Genomic DNA, 6,000 nt, shown 5'->3' on the forward strand with positions numbered 1-6,000 from the left:
AAAATAAAATTGCGAAATTTCCTAATTAGAAATTAACTAAGATAAGCGCTGCTTTATTTGCCCTCTTCAAGTCCATAACCAAAATCCGGATTAAGCCCAATGTTTCATTAATTCCTAAAATTAGATTAAAAACATCAAATTAGCTAAATGAGCCCAAATAATAAAACTGCCTAATTAATTAACAATTAAGACCAATCAATAATTAAAATGGTACAAAAAGGGTTTAGAAAATAGAAGAAAATGATGGCACATCATGAGGCATCAAGGATCATCTTGGTTTGAGGTTTCAAACCACTATAGAAGATATGCATTTGTGCAACATCATCCAAGTTATGGTTTGGGCACCTCCATAATAAAGCTTTGAATCTTTCCCACGTCTCATAGAGAGGTTTGTCAGATCCTTGGGAGAAAGTCGCGATGGCAGATTTTTGCACTGATAAATCTTGAAGGAGGAAAGAACCTCACTATGAATTTCTCTCCACCTCTTCCCAAGTGTTGAGGCTTTTATTTGGATGTGATCCATGTTTTTGCCTTACCTGCTAATGAAAAATGAAAAAGCTCTGAGGTAGACAACTTCAACATCCTCGTCAGAAGCTCCCATAGTACTACATAGTTCCATGAAGGTAGACAAATGTGTGTATGGATCCTCATGATCCATTCCTGCAAAGGGATGTGAGCCAATTAGACTAAGAAGTGCTAGCTTTAATTCCATGACCTTATTGTTGAAAGGGGGAATGACTATGCTGTTGTAATGTTTTGGGCCTTGTTGATAAGCATAGTCACCTAGAGTCCTCCTTGGTGATCTATTTCCTTCTCCTCTTTCAGCCATGTTATTTTATACAAGATTAAAATGAAAGAAATAAGCACAAAGGTAAGAAAAAATAAAAGAGGGAATTTATACAAAATCAACAGAAATTTACAAAGGAAAATAGCCTATCAAATTGAAAGTTTAATAATAACGACTTGAATTAATTTAAGAAAACATAGGATTGGATTTCGTCGTTCATACCCTTAGTATCATAATAAGATTGACATATATAAATCATTTTCTAATATTACTGATGCACACATAGTTATCCCAAGTCAATTCCTCACACTTGGAACCTAAGAATATTTATTAAATATTGATCCCTCGCATATGCAGTAAATATCCCAGAATTACAATTATATTCTCGTGGTTTTTGGAATCAAAACATTATGCTCTATTCCTAGCAAGATAACGTAAAGAGTAAAATCATTTGGTTCAAATTATAAGATTACTTTCCAGTCTCACTTAAAATCTAATTTCATGACACTAGTGATCAAATAGAATCAAGCATTACGAGTAGAATGAAATTACCAATAATGTGTAGAAAAGATTAATACGTATATAATATCAAAAGGGATACATAAGGGTACAAAGATTACATCCAATCCTTATGAAAAACTAACTAATCATTGCGCAGAGCACAAGACTAACAAGAGAAATGATGAAGGAAGTGATCCACGATCATAACTTTGTAGCGCCTCGGCTCCACTTTTCCTCTTCTCCTTCTTCTTCTGCGCTTCTCTCTGGGTTTTAGGATGCTAGATCTTCCTTCACTTCAACCATGCATGGCTATTTTTAGAAAACAACCAAGGAGTGTAGGGAAATTCGCCCAGGCGAGCTGTAGCTTGCCCAGGCGAATTGTGGCTTAATGGTGAAGGTATCCATTCGCCCAAGCGAGCTATAGCTCACCCAAGTGAGTTGCTTGCTTAAGGCTGAAGTTACATCTTAGCTCAGGCAAACTGGATGCTAGCTTGGGCAAATTTAGGGTTAGAAACCTTCATGAAAAGTCCATTTTGCCCTTCCGTTTGGCTTTGTTGCTAAATCTAACAAATAACCATCAAAACCTACAAAATCATGGATGAATATTTCATATTTAAACAACAATATTAGTAAATGTACAATATATATAAACAACTAGATTTAAGGGAAGTTTATAACAAAACTATTACAATCAAAGGATAAGTGCTAACAATTTAATCCCAAAAATAATTAGAATTTAGAACTTATCAATCACTAAGGACTTTCTTAGCTTGTAATGAGGCTTGGCTAATAAGAAAAATTGGTTTTACTAGATATGTGAAAGTAACTCAAAGGAAGGAAAATGTTTATTCTATTCATTGGATTTTCATTCACTTTCTACCAATCCTTGGTACCCCATATTTTCAATTTCATACATTCTTTGCTTTGTCTTTAATTCTTGATTTTTTTTGTTTACTTTGGTTCTCTTTTGTTTTTCTTTATTTTTCTATTTTTTCAGATTTTTCCTTTTTCAATACTTTACAAGAGAAAATGAGGATAATACTTTCAGCCTTTGTTCACGTGATAGATTGTTGGTACCCTTTATTTTGTTCCCTTTAAATGGTGCATTGTCATTCAAAACTTTTCCTAATTCCTAGGCCTATGCTCTCCTATACTTTAAGTTAAGGGTAGTAGTGGATATATAAACATATAAATTCCAGGTTAGGGAATTAGAAATTAATACATCAATTAAGCTTAGAGTATGGTGCAACGGATAAACAATGTAAGGTAGGCTTTTTGGCTCTTGGCTAAACATGTAAACATGGCCTTGATCATTTCAATGCATACAATTGCAATCAATCTACAAGAGATTCAATCAAAGTCTATTGTGAGTGTAATAAGAATGTCTCTCAATATATATCTGTATCATTATAAGGATCACTCACTCACCGGGCTAGGTCTACAAATTGCTTTATTTGCTTTCAGTGTTTTATGACAAACTCATTACACATATTGTTGCAACCTACCCTTCGGCGGGAGGGCGACGTGGGGCTCATGGGTGCGTCTTCCAAGGGAGGAAGGTGCACAGAGTCGCCACCAACGTTTATTCGAGGAAAACGTCAGAAAAACCGGAACGTGTGGTCTACGAACTTTAATCGTGAAATGTTCGGGAGTTGTTTTTACACATGGGGAAGGTATTAGCACCCCACGCGTCCGTCACAAGGGACGGAAACCTTCAATCAAGTGTGAAAAATATGACTTCAAACCTACGTATTTTCCCCCTTTTCTATTTTATGTATTTTCCCCCTTTTTAATTTTTTTTTTTTTTTGCTTTTTATAGGCCTTTTTGTATTTTTTTATCTTTTTTATGGTCGACAAGGGTGTTTCCCTCACTCCTATGTATCCTTAATTGCGATGAGGAAATCAGACCTACGTAGTTCTTTCAGAACTAAATGTTGGTTAAGTTGTTTTTATCTTTTTCCGCAAGATATATTTTAATCGAACAAAAGTCGTTTAAGGCATTGGACCTTTAAACGATCTTTTGATTTTTTAAAAGGAGAGAAACGTTAAGGCGTTGGACCATTAACGATTTCTTGATTTTGAAAGGAGAGAAACGTTAAGGTGTTGGACCATTAACGATATCTTGGTTTTTGAAAGGAGAGAAATGTTAAGGCATTTGACCATTAACGATCTCTTGCTTTTTGAAAGGAGAGAAACGTTAAGGCGTTGGACCATTAACGATCTCTTGGGGTGGTCGATAAAGCGGGGCTTTTGCTCCTACGTATCCTCAATTGCGATGAGGAAATCAGACCTACATAGTTCTTGCAAAAGCGATAAAGTTATGTGTTGATTTTATGCTTTGAATGGTCCATTTTAACCAATAAAAGCAAAGAGGACCGTTTTAAGGCGTTGGACCTTAAAATGGTTTTGAGTGACTTTTGTAGACAAAGCTTGCTTTGTGAGTTGATTTTAACCTTAGTTTCACTTTGATTATTATTCAATTCATTCAAGGAAACTTTCAAAGAAAAACGTACAATTGATTTTTTTTTTATTTTTTTCTAGATATTTTGATTATTTTATTATTATTTTTTTGAAGATATTTTGATTATTTTTTATTATTTTGCTTTTTTTTTATTTAACCGAAGTTACAACATGAACGATCAGTTGAATTTCATTTTAATAGTGATTAAACGAGATTACAACACAAATGATCGGTTGAAATTCATTTTATCAATTATTAGGCGAGATAACGGCTTAAATAAATGGTAGAAAGCTCGTTAAAAGCGGAAGAAAAGAAAATTAAAAAGTGAACGAGATGAAGATGAAAGAAAACAAAACAAGAAATGAATTGAAAGTCTCAGATTCGAACACTTACCGATTGAAGACCGAAGAACGAGCGAAGAACGGATGAAGAACGGCGAGAAATCTTCACAGATTTTCTCACGGAAGCATCTCGGAAGCGTTACGGAAGCACCTCGACTTGGATTTTCTTCACGGAAACACGTTTTTTTCACCAAAAACAACTGAAATGCATAGCATAGGGGTCAAGGGCCTTTGAAACTCAGCCTCCTCCCCCTATTTATAGCCAAAATGGGGAGGTGCTTGCCGCTCATAGGCTTCTTGAGGAAGATTTCTAAGTGCACCCCAATTACTAAGTTCACCCCCCTTTTCGTACTTTACAGAAAAGTTATGGAAGCCTTACGGAAGCATTTCAGACTTGATTTTTCTCTTTTTTCTCTTCCCTTTCACCAATATTAAGTGAAATATGCTAACCCAAGGTTTTTGAAAATTTTACGTAAGCATTACGGAAGCCCCGGATGCCATTTTTTAAAAAAATGGAGGTGGTTGCCGCCCAGAGACTTCTTGAGGAAGATTTCTGAGCGCACCCTGTAATTGATAAGTTCACCCCCTTCTAGAATGTTCTGGATGAAGTTTTCTAAGCGCACCCCCTGTGTTTGATAAGTTCACCCCGCTTTGTGTTTTTGGCTTTCCGAAACGTCCTGGAACTTTACGGATTCCATGACAATGGGTATTAAACATTTTGAAGTGGTCAAACGAAGGTCGCATGCCGACAAACAATGGTCCCAGACAAAATTAGGGTAGGGTATGATAGTTATCCCTCTTTACTTATATTTTATTGGAGATAAAAGGGAAGTAAAGATAAGATACTAATTTCGTTCGAGCTGAATCTTCACCCGACCGGCCACTAGCGCAAATTCAAGTAGTAAAACCCATGAAGGAATGAAGACATTGAAATTCCTTCTTTTCTTGTTTAATTAATTTTCATTTTCATTTTCACTCTTTTTTTTAAAAGTGTACAAACAAAGGACGTCGAGTCCTACAAAGCACAGGGGAAAAAGATATTGAAGTTTTTGAGGTTAAGACATTGTCGTCTTCGAAATGCAAATGAAGACATTATCGCCTTTTGAAGGCATGCAATGACTGAAGACATTGTCGTCTTCGAAATGTTGATGAGCACATTGTCGCCTTTGAAGGCATGCAATGATTGAAGACATTGTGGTCTTCAAAATGTAAATGAAGGTCATTGTCGCCTTTGAAGGCATGCAATGACTGAAGACATTTTGTCTTCGAAATGTGTGTGGATTACCGTATAGGGCATCTCCTCATGCTACCTGACTTCTCACAGGTCGAGGTAGCATAAATGTGTGTACAGATAACCCTTGGGTGTCTCTTCATGTCACCCGATTCTCACAGGTCGAGGTAATAGATTTGTGTGTGTGTGCAGATAACCCTTGGGTATCTCCGCATGGCTACCTGACTTCTCATAGGTCGGGGTAGCAGAACTATGTGTGTACGGATAACCGCTTCGGGTATTTCCGCCTGCCACTTGACGCTCGGGGTAGCATACACTAACTTGGCTCTATCCAAATTGATGTCAGAAGTATGAGAGGTGGAGGCCAAGTTAGAAAAAGAAAAGACACTCTAAGTTTGAGCAAGAGTAGTCAAATTTTTCCTTAAAATCTTCAAAGGTAGTCCGTCTGAATTCAATTCAAATCCCTTGCCTGGGATACACAAACAGGCTGCTAACTCTTGCTGGTTTGGCCTTAGCAACACAAATCTTGCATATGCCGGAAGACTTTCTCCTTTCTCTATGGCCACTGGTGTTTCTAAAAAAGAGTTGAGGGCATCTGAGTCAAATGGAATCCATTGCCCTCTAACCTTGACCTGTGTTTGGTGACTTGTCTTTAGGATCATAAACATTTTCATAAAAC

The sequence above is a fragment of the Glycine max genome, chromosome 16, assembly GCF_000004515.6.
Source record: "Glycine max cultivar Williams 82 chromosome 16, Glycine_max_v4.0, whole genome shotgun sequence".
Taxonomy (NCBI): Eukaryota; Viridiplantae; Streptophyta; class Magnoliopsida; order Fabales; family Fabaceae; genus Glycine; species Glycine max.